General features: G+C 34.2%; 1 protein-coding gene across 2 annotated transcripts in view; it reads left to right on the top strand.

Moving 5' to 3' along the window:
* The window catches only part of THSD4 (thrombospondin type 1 domain containing 4), an 850,332-nt gene that overhangs the window by 369,330 nt on the left and 465,156 nt on the right, over positions 1-15,846 (top strand). The window lies entirely within an intron of this gene.

Below are 15,846 nucleotides of genomic sequence, written 5' to 3'. Positions count from 1 at the left end.
TCCCATGTAAAAAAAAAAATAACTTCTCCATGTTGAGTTCCTTAAAAGTAATCTTTGATATTGGCTCTTATATGTTAAATTTTCTGTTAAGTTCAGGTTTGGTTATTAGAAAGTCCTGAAAATCTGCAAGTTCATTGAATGTCTATTTTTTTCATTAAATATTATCAATAATTTTGTTGGATATGATACTTTTTTATCACAGATCTTTGGATTGTAAGTAGATATGATTTCAGGACTTGCGGTCTTTTATTGTAACTGCTGATAAGTCTTGTCCAATTCTAATTGTAACTCCAGTGTATTTGAATTGTTTTTTTTTTCTTCTTTCTTACAAATTTTTGTAATCTTTGATATGAGAGTTTCAAAATTTGGCAATAATATTTCTGTATTTTTTCTACAAAGGATCTCATTGAGATTATGATTGGTGAATTTTTTATATTTCCCTCATGTTCTGTCACTTCAGAAAAATTTTCTTGGATTGTTTCCTGCATTATTGTGTCAAGGTTCTCTTTTTGGTTACCACTCTAAGGCAGTCCAATTATTCTTATATTTTCTCTTCTTGATCTGTTCTCCAGATCTGCCATTTTTCATATAAGATGTTTCATATTCTGTTCAATTTTAATATGTTTTGTTATTTCTTGGTCTTTTATAGCTTCACTGGCTTCCCCTTGCCCAAATCTAACTTTCAAAGAATTATTTTCATTCTTTGAGACTGTACTTCCTTGTTGGTTAACTTTTTTTTTCATAATCTCATTTTTCTTGGATGTTTTTTGGTTTTTTATTTAGTTTTTCCTCAGTGTTTCTCATTTGATTTAATTTTTTTTGAGTTCATAAATTCTCTTGGGTCATGGAGCCATTTCACTTTACTCTTTGGGATATAACCTTTTTTTTTTTAATTTAGTGTCCTCTGAAGATGAATACCAGTCTTTCTTGTTCCCATAGTAAGTTTCTATGGTGGTGTTTTTTCTTCTTTGCCAGTTCATTATTTTAAATTAGAGGTATTTGTTTAAGGACCTCTAATTGTGGGATGGGACGATAGTGCTTCAAGCTTTCTTTCACCTTTCCACTTTGATCAGGAACCCCAAATGAAGAGCTGCCCCATTCTGCAAATGTCCATAGCCCACAGAATCCCTGTCCCACTGCCTTTGCACTCATTTGGTACTAGCTCCTTCTCTTCAGGCTGTGTCTCAATAGCACAGCTGGCCCAACATTCCCAATTAGCCAAGGCCCCTCCAGTCTTCCTGAACTGAAACCCTGACTCCACAAACTATCCAGGATGTGAAAGTATCTGTGGTTCCTGCTGAGGCTGCAGCTACACTCGACTAGCCTGAGGAGTCCCCAGTTGGTGTTTCTGTGGAGTTATCCCAGAGGTGTTTGCACTTCACATGGGTTAATCCTGGCTTGGGTCTATCTTCAGATCTTGTTGGATTGTATTGGGAGAACCCCAGTTCTGTCTCAAGTCTTTTTGAGTTTTCACCAGTTTATGTTCACCCTGAGGTACAAATTTGTTCCATTTGTGTGGGAAATTTGGAGAGCTTGAAATTTGCCAATTTATTCTGCCATTTTCCCAGAATCTTCCCCAGGACTACTCTTTAATTAAATGGAATGATGACGCTTCTAATTAATGAGAGAGAGAATCACAATATTTCCTTTTTTTCTTTACCAACAAAAATAATCATAGAACTGGAAAGGACAGAATAAAAATTAATCATAGAAAGTTATTATTATGAAATATTAGTAAGAGTGTCCAGATGATCCTGATAAGTTTGTTAACAAGTCCAGATGAATAGCATCTTAGGGTACCAGAAGAATTGGCAGGTAGAATTGTTCAGTTACTCATCCTTTATTCTATAAAAGATCATGGAGAATAGAACAGGTATATCAAAGTTTCGGAAATCCTTTCTGATTAGAGCACATCTGTAATATTGTATTAATTTGAGAGCACTACATTTTAGGAAGAATGTTATCTGAGCAGTAGTTGGAAGAGATGGAGATTTTTAGCTTAAAAAGAAAAAATCTGATGGGGATGAAGGATATGGTAGAGTAAGGGGATATTATAAATGAAAAAGATCAGACTTGTTCTTCTTGGTCCTATAGAATCATGGAATAATAGGTATTTGTAAGTCATCTTCCCCATTAGATTTTGAGCTCCGTGAGGTCAGGATCTGTTTTTACCTATCTTTACATCTCCAACACCTTTTATCAGTGCCTGGTCTATAGTGGCTACTTAATAAATGATCATTGTTGACCTGGATGTGAGAAAGAATTTTCTAACAATTAGTGCTATCCAACTGTGGGATATTACCTTGGGAGTAACTGGGTCTCCCCTGACTTGAGTCCTTTTTGCAATGACTGGTAATCAGGGATATTGTACTGCTCTTACATAGGTATGATTTTGAATGTGTGATTTCTCAGGTCCCTTCCAAGTTTGAGATTAAGCAATTACTTGATTATCTAAAGATATTGCTTATACTTTTTAATCAATAGATTGATGTATCTATCAATCAATAATTAATTATTGCTTATTAAGCACTTAAAATGTGCCAACCATTGTGTTAGTTTATGGGGTCATGATACATAGAATAACATTCTCTGTACTTTTTAGCTTATATTATATTGGGAAGACAACCCCTCCTCAATCTGCATTACGAATAAATACAAAATAAATGCAAAGTAGTTAAAGCGGTAGACAGTAGTGGTTGGGAGATCATGAAAGGTTCCATTGAAATGATGCTTTAGTGGTACTTTGAAGTAAGAAAGGTACGACTGCACAAAGGCTGTCTTTTAGAGCCATAGAAGTCCAGTGGCAGGACAAAAATCAGGATAACTCATTTTGGTCATTATGGTTCAGAATGCAGTGGCGGTCTTTGGCTTCTCTGCTATCTAAGCAAGTTCTAATTGCTCCACAATCTTGCTTCAGACACTTTCATTGCCATTGGAATAAATTGTTTTTATATGCCCGTTCCACCAGGGAAAGTCTTCATGAGATCAGTCAGTTTCCCACAATCTGGTTTAATTCATCTGTGAAGATACTTTACTAGGTTGTGGCTGCTCAACATGCTATAGCTTCAGAGTTGCAGATGAAAACTGAGTGCCAGTTTAACAGCAAAAGTGGATGAGCAGCTCTGAAAATGGCTGGGCAAGCTCTTCCAACAAAGATGCTAGTTTTCCCTGAATATTTCAGTCACCCCAAGTGGAGGACAGATGACTACTTGCCATGTATGTTATAGGGATTCTTTTTGCATATCTATTGAACCACACCGCTGAGGTCCCTTCTAGTTTCCAAATTCTGTGATTTTGTGATTTTTAAAGATATAACCCCTGGTAAGAATTGATTCAACTATACCTATTTTCACCATGTTAAGACAATCCAGAGGCAAGGTAAAATATTAAATTTTTGAATAAAACTCTTACAAACTATTTTATGTTCAGATAAGATTTAAGTATCCCCTCCTCTACATCTTATTAACAAGTTTTAAGTTGTTATTGAATTTTGTTTAAGTCATTCTGAGAGTATATTCTGTGAGTGTTTGATATTTATCAGTTACTTGATTCTCATTGGTCCCTTTTAAACCCCCACCTAGTTACTATTTCTTTTTATTCTCCTGTTAAAATAGGAGACTTTTTCTGAAAGCCCTGAGTTATACATATCTAGAATCAGGTCTTAAAGCTCCCACATCAAACAAGGTGAACAATGGCCACTCTGAGTCTCCTTCATGGAATACCCCCTAAAATCTAGTTCAATATCCTCAATATAAAGTATATATATATAAAATATACAAAAATACATCCATTAATAGAATCTAATTTTGTGGGAGAGGCAACTGTAGGCTCAGGAAGGGACTTGTGTGATTACTAGATGAAAACAAAAAACTTTTAAGGTAGAATACTGAAGATTAGAGTAGAGTGGAAGTGAAGGAGCTAGGGCTTAAGGAGTGAATGGATGATTTCTTATTTTATTTCTTTTTATTTAATATCAATGGAATTCTGTTCTCCCCTTTGTATCCTTCCCTGTTTCCATTCCCCAGTATCATCCAAACTGTATTTTGAATGAGTTAGGAGGCAATGTTTTCTCATTAATGTGATATCCATGCTCCAAGGCTGAATGCCAACTTTCTGTGCAATTTTGGGTAGACAAGCAATGACACCCCTCCCTTTCTCTCTCTCTCTCTCTCTCTCTCTCTCTCTCTCTCTCTCTCTCTCTCTGTGTGTGTGTGTATATTTTATTTTTTCCCAATTGGAAAACAAATATATTTTCAGAGTCTCCAGTTGAACTATAGAGTCATAGTTGGAATGGAAGGCATTCCTGGCATCCAGGGATCTCTAAGACTGCATCAATTACATCAGCATTTTTGGGGAAAGCCTTTTTGCCTTTCTTTTTTGTGTTCATAACACTTGGATCCACACTCTCTTATAGAATGACTAACTAGTTTCATAATCACCATCAGTTTCCTGCTGCTGGATCTTCACTATAAAGAGCATGTTCACTGTTCCTTCGGGGTTAAATTGACAACAGATCTATTCCTGTGTCAGTTTACTATCCCCAAGCCATGCCAGCTGAGCGATATGTCACCTCCCCTCCTGCTATATTGCTGAGAAAGAGCCTTGAGGACCTTGGGGAATGGCCAGTTTTAATGCTGGGAGAAAAAGTAAGAGCAGTCATTCCCCAACTTTTTTTTTCCTACTCAAGGCCCAGTATTCTTTTTATGAGGAATTTTAGCACTGTGAGCATTTAGGTATGCAAAAGAGAAGGATGGGCTGTTGGGCTTCCAGATCACTACTCAAGCCTCCAGACTCCTCTGCTTCTCTTCCTCATGTCTCTTATTTCTTTCTTCCTCACAACTTGCATCTGAGACGGTAAATTTCTGCTCCCTTGCACAGAGGTGTTGTGATGCCAGTCTGGGAACAGGAGTCAGTAAAGTGTCTTTGGTTTTGACTCTGACAGTTCATTGTAACAACAAAGGAAGCTCTTTTATGGTGGAGACCAATGTGGGTAATTTATTAATTTTGTATGTTTTAACATGGATATGTGGGGAGCACAATTTTGTCTCATATGTAGCAAAACTCATGACACACTAGTGGAACCTGTGAAAATGGCTTCTAGAGAAGTTTCAGGAAACCTGAGAGTATAGTGTCAAAGAAACAAAAAAGGAGGCTTGAGCCAGAGAAACTGACCAACAGTACCCAGTAGTGCACAGAGGTGAAGAAGAATCAGGAGTTAGAAAGTCTCAGGAGAACTGGTTTAGGGGATGATCAAGAAATTTTGAAAGTGAAGAGTACTGGGAGTTGGAAAGAGCTGGAAACCAACTTGCAAGGGATTAAGGAGTGAATGGATAGTTTCTTTTTTTTCTTTGTTGCCTACCTTATTACTCTTGTTTTCCTTTATATATTTCTTACTTCCATTTCCAATCCTCAAGTATGAAAAAAACCCCAAAATTAGAACCATAATCATTTGAATGTCTTCTAAAAGTTCTATTTGACTGTAAGTCTGACAGATAAGGAATAGTTTTATTTATTTTTTAGTATTTATAGTGTCTGTTATCTAGCACAGTGCTTGGCACATAATAGGATGGACTTAAAATGCATATGAAATAATACTTGCTGATTGACTTGAGTATTTTTTATTCTGCTCCTTATTTTTGTTGGCCAGGATATAAATTCTATTTTCATGATTCTCATTTTTCTTTTAAACCACTTAGGAACAGTGTTGTAGTTGTCCTTAAATTCCACAGTACTCTGTATCATCAGGTATTGGATCATTTTCCTTCACTTTGCAGTGTTTTATTCATAGATGCCAGAACTTATGTACTAGATCTGAAGGCTATCTTTTCTTCTGTTGTTAATCTTTCCCATGTTAACTTATCTTTTTATGTTCAAGGTCTTTTTGATTTTTTTTCTTCTATGAATCTTTGGTACTTTCAGTCTGTTCCTTCTTGTCACTCACTTCTTGATTCCCTCTTTTCTGATTGTAGTTTTTTTGGGGGGAATGGATCTCAAAGCTTCTTAGCCTCCTCTCACATGAGGCAGTGTGGGGATCAGTGACAGATTTCTGTCCCAAATGAGTTAGGTGGCCAGAACTGGCTTCAACTAGGTGCCATGCTCTTTCTCTTAAGTTTAGTGGAATGCTGTACAGCAACTCCCCATACAAGACGTACAGTGTCCTGTCCTGATGATCTGGCCCACTTCATTTATTCCTGGTTCTCTAGTCTGATACCAGCAACTCAGAGCTCATTTTCTTTAGTACTGGCAATGCTGGTTCCTCTGGGATACAGTCCCTAATGGTCTTTTGCTATTAAAGGGTTATGACCAAGTTCACTATTGAAACCCAAGCAAGCTTCCACAGCCTGGAGTGAGAGTTTCCATGGTGCTGGAAAAAGGAAGAAAAGCCTAGGGTGTAGAAATGGGTTTTGATTGTGATCCTGTGTCATGTGTTTGGATCTGTTGTGCAGCCTTACTGCCAGTACTATGAGAAGTAGGGAAGAGGTACTGAATGAACTCAGAGTCAATGAGTACTATCAGTTCCTGAGTTTTTTTTTAAACCTTCTTTTGAATTCTGAGTGTTTTAGACTGTGTAATCATCTAAAGTTTTTACCTTCGATGCATAATTTATATTTTGGAGATGTTTGAAAGTGTGTGGGTGATGAGAGAAAATGTCTAGTCTCCTATCTTGTTTTCCATGTGATCCAGAATTCTGATTACCTTGAAAAGTTAGCTCTTTAGACACCACCCTATCCTTCTAAATGCCATGTTGCCAATATGGCAGTAGTAGCTCACAATAGCAAATGAGCCCGTCCCCCTTTTTCTTTTCTATAAATATGTATAATAGCATAAAACTTTACCTACTTTACACTAATATTTGTAGGCATGTTTAAAGAAAGTGTGCAATATTTAAAGAAATAAATACATGGGTACATTTAAGCATCATTTTATAATTTTAATTGTCTTCCTTCATTGCTTAATTTCACTCTGGTTATATCATTCAGGCCTAATTAGAAGTATCTCAAATTAAAAATAGGAGATTGACAATATTGATGTCATGCTTACTAAATTTGCAGATGACACAAAGCTAGAAGGAATAAACTTACAGCATGACAGAAAATACAAAAAAAAAATCTTGACAGGCTAGAGCATTGGATTGAATCTAATGAGGCGAAATTCAATAAGAATAAATGTAATGGCTTGCACCTCAATTAAAATTATTTTTTTAAAAAGGCCTTTAAAGTATAAAATATGGAGAGCATAGTTAGGCCAGAGTTTGAGAAAAGATTTGAGGATTTTAGTGAACCAAAAACTCAGTGAGTCAGCATTTTAATGAGGTAGCACAAATGCTCATGTGATCATGTATAAAGAGAAGAAGTTTAACTTCCAGGAATAAAGAGATGAAAGTCTTTTTGTAATTTGCCTAAGTTAAATTAAATCTGGGTAAGGATGATCAGTTCTGGGCACCAGAATTTAGGAAGAACTTTGATTAGTGAAAGAGCTTTTAGAGAAGAACAACTAAAATGATGTATGTTTTATGACGATTGGTGGAAGAAATAGAAATGCTTAGATTGGAGAAAAGAAAACCTAGGATCAAAGTGGAGAGGGGTGTGGGGGTGCTGAAGTAATAAACTGGTTATTTGAGTGGCTGTATTGTGGGAAAGGTATTGAATTTATTCAGTTTAACCTCCAAAGGAGGGATCTGAAACATTGAATAGAAGTTACAAAGAAGCAAATTTCGACTTTATGTCTGGAAGAAATGTTCTAACATTTAGAAATGTCTAGAAATAGAATGAGCTGCCATTGAAGATGGCCTTCACATAGCACTCAGATATCTTTTAACTTTGAAATTGTGTGATTGTGTAAAAAAGCTTATTGTTAACAATTTCTTAATGAGGGAAACCTTCTGGGATTTATTTTCCATTCTAAGTTTTGATTTTGTACCTTTTTCAAGTACCTTTGGTTTAAAAGAAAAAAAAGGATGGGGGAAGCCCTTCCATGCATCTTCAATTCAGTCTTCTATGGGACTTAATTGCTTGTTTGCAAGTCTTTCAAGTAAGTCCATATTTGAAATTGTAAGTACCTAATTTTTACTTCTTTCTGTCTTTGTGCCAAGTGGAGATGAGAGTGAGAATGATGTAATACTATGACCATGATGTGCTCATTTCTGAAGTTTAAGACTTTCCTACTGAATTTAGGACTTATTTCTAATGGTTCATTTATCTATCTTCTTAAGAGATAACAAATTAATATGCAGTTGGTATCCTTTGTTTTCATATCTGCCTTCTAAAATTTTAAAGAGACAATTTCTATATGAAGCTTTCCTCTTACAAGAATGACAGAATAGGACTTTTATCCATGAAGTTTAAAACTGAAAAACAGAAAAGTTACTTAAAAGGAGATATTATATTCAATTCAGTCAATAGTTCCATTATCCTCTTGTTGTGGGAATGAATGGGTGATGCTTATATAAAACTAGATTATAAACTTCTTAAGAGCAGGAATCTTTTCTTACCTCTTTTGGTAAACTTAGTGATCTGACCCAAAAATAAACATGGTAAGCATTCACTAAATGTTTGCAAATGGTGATGAAGAAATGTTTTAAAAAATTGAAGAAAGGGAATTCCAAAAAAATACCATACGATCTACTTCCACAAAGCTTCTTATCACACTATTCAGAGGAAATTGAGAAAATAAATGCTCACCTCAAGAAAAGTTTTGTAGAAGAGGTTTGAGGATCATTTGATAGAGTGAATAAAGATGAAAGAATTCAAAAAAGTAAGAAACAGTATGAATGGGACTTTGTTAAAGGTAAAGGGAGAGGATTATAGAATAGTAATTGATATCAAAGGGATAAAGTGATATCAAAGGAATAATACCAAAACATAAGAGGCTGTAAAAGTAATCTAACCAGAAGGCCAAAATACATAATGAGATACTGGAAACATAAAAAGAAAGAAGAATAGGTCTGCATGCACATAAATCTTATATGTTAGCAATATAAGAAACCATAATCAAAGACAACCTGTTTTTAATGCAAAAACTTTAAATTCCAGCAGATGGTGATGTTACTTCATGAATGAGAACTGTGACTTATAAAACATATTGCATAGGAAGTCAGGCTCCTTTTCTTTTGAGAAAATACCTGTAGAGAATTATTCTTCTTTCCTTTTCTTCTTGCCCCATTCCCAGCAATTTTAACTTGGTTAAGCTTTTTAAAAGTAGTAACACTTTTAAAGTATATTTTAAAGAATTATACATCACTTTAAGGTTTGCAAAATGCTTTACTTAATTTATCTCATTTGAGGATCTTAAAAATTCTGTGATAAAATTATTATTATTATTCCCATTTATAGATTAGTAAATTGAAACTGAGAGAGGTTAAATGTCACCTGTGTGTGTGACAGAGTCACACAGTTAGTAAATATCTGAGGGAAAATTTAAACTCAAGTCTTCTTGACTCAAAGTCCAATGCTTCCCTTTTCTCAATTTGCCAAATTGTTTTTGGTTGTCTTAAGCGGTTGATTTGTATTATAGCAAATTATACTTAAAGATTTAGTTTTCTTTTTTTCCTTAGACATTAGAGATAGAATTTCATTAAGGAAATATATGGTCTAGTTATTTTCTCATCTAGCTTCTAGTTGGTTTCTCTCTTAGGCAGTTTGCTGTAATTATCACTTTAGATAGTTGTGAATTTTGAACTAGCTGTTGAATAGCACTCTCATTAACATTTGGAAGAAATTTTCGAGTTTCTATAAAAAGTGATTTGCCTGAAAGTGCTGTTAAAGTGATCTCAGGCTTTAGGGAAGCAAATTCTTGGTTTAACTTTGTGGGAGATCTTTTCTTAGGGTTTATCAGAACTGAGCACTGCTCACAAAAAAGAATCACTGCCTGTAGTAGTTTATTGATGGCTTTGCTCATTAACTAAAAAATATAGCAATAGGTATGAAAGGATATATGTATGTGTGTATGCACTACATATATGTATGTATCTCAAAACTCTCCCGTTTTAATGAATGGAAAAATATGCAAATGCAAAAAAAATTATAAAATAAATTATAAAATAAGTCAGATGGAAGAAAGTACTCACAAAGAAACTGGTGTGGGAGGGAATTATTATTATTGTTATTTGTTCAGAAAATTTCTTGCTGATTTTTTGAGGAAAAATTGTAATGTATAAGAGCCCTTGTAAATTTGTGCATGAATGCTTTATATGGTAAAAGGCAACACTGTCACATAACATTTCTACAATTGTGTTTTACAGATCACTGAATAAAAAGATGTAAAAGTTTATAGTCATACAGAGGAAATCCATATGACTTGCTGTCTGTTTAGTTTGCACAATATATATGTTTAGATGATGTAGAGAACCATCAGAGTTTGGTTAAAATTGCTCATGTGACTAGAAAGTTGACTTTTTATTGGTCTGGAGTCAATCATTAAATTTGTCCTATCATGTATATTGCACATTTGTTGGCCTATCTTTACAGACGTGGTGTATATTTATAGCCTTAGTATTTTACTTTTATTTTTACTATGTTTTTTTTTTGGTACTGGCCCTATATTACAGTTAATCAGATAAAATTGGACAGTTTGAAGAAACAAGAAAGCAAAAATGTTAATAACCCAGGTGTTGGAAATGAAACAAGTCTCCACAAACCTAGTTTAAACACTGAAAAACAAATAGGAAAGCAGCTATTTCCAGTTTGGCTTTGACTCTGGTACTCTAGTGTGTGGTGGTTTCAGTAAAATTACAAAGATATTTTCAAAGAAAATACAGTCAGTTTTTGAAACTAAACTATTGAATTCTTTAAACAAAACTGTGAGGAACTGGAATAGTTCCCATAACACTCGATCATGTAAATTAAAAGGGAGGAGCACATGTGAAATATCTTACACAGGGAGCTTTTGCATCTGATTTGGAAATAATTTATATCCTCTACAATATCCTGATTATTAGTTATTCAGCTTTTATATGATGGCTTCCAGAAATGAGGAACTCACCACCGAGGCAGACAATTTTAATTCTGGGTAGTTGTAATTGTGAAGAAGTTGTTGTTGTTGTTGTTGTTGTTTTAGATGAAATATACTTTTCTACAACTTCAATTTATTGGTCATAGATCTTTCCTTTGGGACTAAGAAAAATAAGTCTAATACTTCTGTCATGTGATAACCAATTAAATAGTTGGAGACAATTAAACTAGGTTTTGATATTTGAAGAAACCAATGCAATGGTTTAAAACATTTTTTGTCTTAATATCATAATGATATAAAATCAGATTCATATGGGAGGGTGTGGGGACTTCTTCAATTTGTAGGGATACTACTTTTATAACATAACTCACTGAAATTTAAAAAAAAAACCTTTTATTTAAGACCAATTCTAGGTGCTGGAGAAAACAAAGACTTTTAAAAGATGTCCCTTCTGTCAAGAAATTGACATTCTACATAGAGAAACCAATATGGTAGTTTCAGGAAAGAGAAAGTAATAAAACTCTGGTGAACAAAACTGATTCCCATTGGGTTGAAATCTTGGTTGAGTTAAAATTACTCAAAAATTGAGGTAGAGGTTTGTTGTCAAGATATGAAGCAGTCCAAAAAGACATGGGAATACAAGATGAAATGCCATGTTAAATAAAAAGTAGGTTGGCTAGTTTGATTGGTTTGTAGAATGCATTAAGTGAAATAATGCAAAATAAACTTGAAAAGGAAGGTTAGAGCAAGACAGTGAAGGGCTCCATATGTCAAGCTGAGGAGTTTAATCTTTTAATCTTAAAAATAAGTAAGGAGCCACAGAAACTGCTTGAATAGGAGTTATTATTTAACCTTTATCCTGTATTTTAAAAAATGTTCTTTTTAAGTATACTTCATATCTGATCATGAATCTAATGTCTTCATGTTTTAAGCTATGATCCAGAAATCCATATTCTATTTTCAGGAACCATCATGTTAATTATATATTTGTTTGCAAAATCTGACTCTTTTAAAGTTCCTAGCTACAACTTTTCAGTGAAAGTCTTCAATTTCTTGAACAAAATGTTTTAATTCTTAGAAATAATATATAGCTTCCTTCTGGTAGGATCATTTCTCCCCCATACTCCACTTTTATTGTTTGTGTTTTGGATAAAACAGAAATAACTCATGTTTTGGAGGAAGTTCTTACAAATGCCAATTTAATCTATACCTTACATCTCATCTTACCTTTTATTGCATCCATGCATTTGTACAGGTCATCTTTCTACATCTATGTTAGACATATAGATTTCAAATTGTTCAAGCCCTTCCCTGTTCTTAAGTTCTTATTTAAATATTGTTTCATTTATGAAAGCTTCTTTGCTTTTGTTCCTTCCCCACCCATTCACTAGAAGTAACCCCTTCCTTCCTACATCGTCTTATTCTATAAAGGTCTGCTTGAACTTTGTTATATTTTTCTGTCATAGCTATCTCTGTATATTTTTTCCTTTTACCTAGAGTTTCTTAATCTTTGTCATGGACCCATTAGGCAGTCTGATGACAGTCTCTCTTTCGGAATAATTTTTTAAATTTATAAATCAAAATTTATAGTACTATAAAAGAAACCAATAATTTTAAAATATGATTCTCTCTATCTGTCTGTCTGTCTGTCTGTCTCTAAGTTTATAGATCCCAGGATAAGAACTACATTGTTAGTTGAAACAAGTTGAAATGACCAATCATGGTCATAATTCTTCCCTGTGTTAGATTTGTGAGCAACCTGGATTCAGAGGCTTAGATGAATAGATAGACTTTGCACATAGTAAGTGTTTTTTTCTTTCTTCCTCCCTTCCTTCCTCTCTGCTTCCCTGCCTCTCTTCCCCTCCTTTCTTCTTCTTTCCTCTCCTATCTTCTCCTCTCCTTTCCTTCACTGCATTAATTTACTGGGTTTATGTGAAACTAAGTCTTGAAACTATGTACAATCTTTTAGTTGATTGTACATAACAGCAATATAAGTATAATGTTCTCTTATTTCTGCTTATTTCCCTTTGAATAAGTTCACATAAGTGTTTCCAAGTTTTTTCTAAAATCATCCTGCTCATCCTTTTGTAATAGCACAATAGTTTTCCATCATAATTATATACTACAATTTGTTCAGTCATTTCCCAATTGATGGCATTTCCTCAATTTTCAATTCTTTGCCACCACAAAAAGAGCTGCTATAAATGTTTTTGTACAAATAGGTCATTTTCTTTTTTCTTTGATCTCTTTAGGATAGAGAACTAGCAGTGGTATTGCTGGGTCAAAGAGTATGCAAAGTTTATAGCCTAGTTCTAAATTCTCCCCTACAATAGATGGATTTAGATCATCACTCCACCAACAGTGCATTAGCATCCTAGTTTTGCCACTTATCTTTCAACATTTTTCTTATTCTTTCTTTCATGTTAGCTATTCTGATGTATGAAGTAGTACTTAAGGATTATTTTAATCTGCATTTCTCTAATCAGTAGTGATTGGGTGTTAAGGACCATCCCTAAGTGCAGAACCCAGAAAGTGTTAAAGGAGTTATAGGAGACTAAAGCCTGTAAAGGGTTAAGGAGGACTGTCCCATTAAGGGCCAGGTCAGTTCTCCTAAAGCCCCCATAGCTGTGAATCATAACACACTAGAAAGAATTGCAAATCAGCCTTTATTGACTCAAATGATGCTTGTAGATTGGGAATGAAATAAAATGGAGGGAAGAATGAAAAGGAGAGAAGTCAGAGACTGTAATTGTCTCTCAGGCTCCTTGTATCAGTATCATGCTCTTACATGGAAGGTTCTATTCTGCTGGTCAGAATTAGATCCCCAGCAGCCACTAGTAGGTGGCTTCCCTAACATGCAGCAGCCATTAGTAGGTGGCTCCTGTAACAATTGAGAACAATTTTTAATGTGACTATTGATAGTTTTGATTTTGTCTTTTATCCTTTGACCACTAATCAATTGGGAAATGAATTGTATATTTGATTCAGTTCTCAGTCTCTCACACTCACTCTTGCTCTCACTGTCTTTGTCTCTGTCTCTCTGTCTCTCTCTTTCTACATATATATATATATATATATATATATATATATATATATACATACATACATATATATGTATATTTGAGAAATCAGATATTTATCAGAGCAACTTGCTATAAATATTTCCCTCAGTTTATTGTTTTCTAACTTTGGCTGCATTAGTTTTGTTTTGCAAAAGCTTTTAAATTTTATGTAATCAAAATGATCAATTATACTTCCTGTCATCCTCACTATCTTTTGTCTGGTCATAAATTCCTCTTGTATTCATAGATCTGACAAGTACTTTTTTCTATGCTCCCTAATTTACTTATGATATCAATCTTTATGTCTAAATCTATTTTGACTGATTTTGTTATAATGTGTGATATTTTGGTCTATGCCTAGTTTCTGCAAAAATGCTTTCCAGTTTCCCTAGCAATTTTTGTCAAATAGTTCTTGTCCCCAGAGTTTGGATCTTAGGTTTATTATATGTACCCAATCTATTCTGCTGATCCACCATTTTATTTCCTAGTTAGTATTAGATTGTTTTAATGATTATCAAATATGGTTTGAAATCTGGAATTGGTTTGTTTCTCTCTCTTACAAATGAGTTTTGTTGGCACCATTAGAAATGCTGATGATTTATATGGATTAATTTTGTATCCTGCAATTCTCCTGAAGTTGGTAATTATTCCAACTAATTTTTCAATTTATTCTTTAGGGTTCCATTCTCTCTCTCACACTACCCTAATTATATTGACTACCTGTAAGATTTAGTAGAAATGTTGAGGCTTGATTGTATCACCTCAATTCAGTACTTTTTGGCAGTCTTGGGCCAAAATAAACATTCCTGAAGAATCTCCAAAATAAGTCCTTTGTGCCCTCTTATTCCTTTGCTTTTCCTAGTTTTATCTTTCTTATTCTACTGAGTGCATTTTCTCTTCTGTCATCTCTCATTCTCCTTTCTTTTCCTGGAGATAAGAGGCTATGTCTTTTTTATATACCTTTCTAGGTAACTATCAACTAAAAAGGTTGGCTGAACTGTTTTTGTCCAAACTGTAGTGAAAGTTTGCCAGAGATTTTCCATACTCCCATATATGAAGTTTTTTGCATTGTACCCCTCAAGATAAGGATAATAACTTGATTATTGCCTTTGGATTCTGTTTTATTATCTTGCCAAATTTCTCTCTTTTGGGGTCCCTGACTCCTCCTACCTTGATCTAAGAATTAGATTTTTGTTACTAAAAAGGAATTGTATGGGAAGGTCTCAGACTCTCTTTTAGGAAATGTGCATTGTCCTGATTTTACCATCAAAATGGAGGTGGGGGGATAGGAATAACCTGTACTACTGACATAAACTATCAGTGCTTTCTGAGAAGTATAGGATACCTCTAGAGATAAAGAAAGGTTAAAGAAAATTTGAAGCAAATTAGTGAAAATGAAGGAGGATTTCATATACAAAAACTTTTACAAAGAAAAATTCTACAAATAATTCAATATACAGAATTTCATATTTAAATATTTTTCAAAGGAAAATGTTTTTAGCATTAAATTTTGCTTGTAGCTAGTCAATCAACAAACATTTAAAAAATGTTTAGTACTTATTAAGCTTTGTGCTAAATAATAGGGATGTAAACAAAGGCAAAAAATAGCCCCTGTTCTCAAGTCCCATTACATTCTAATGGGGTGGAAAAGATGTAAGTAATTAGATATTTACAAGACATATACAGTATAGAAGAAAGGACATCTGAGGGGGAAAAGCCCCGACTGCTGAGTTGAGATAATCAAGACAGACCTCCTAAAGCAGATGAAATAGTCTCTGTTCTATGAGTTAAGCGTTCACTAGGGGATAATGTACCATCTATAGAAATAAGTAAA

Source organism: Sarcophilus harrisii, chromosome 2 (assembly GCF_902635505.1).
Source record: "Sarcophilus harrisii chromosome 2, mSarHar1.11, whole genome shotgun sequence".
NCBI lineage: Eukaryota > Metazoa > Chordata > Mammalia > Dasyuromorphia > Dasyuridae > Sarcophilus > Sarcophilus harrisii.
This window is presented reverse-complemented; position numbering and strand designations above follow the sequence as displayed.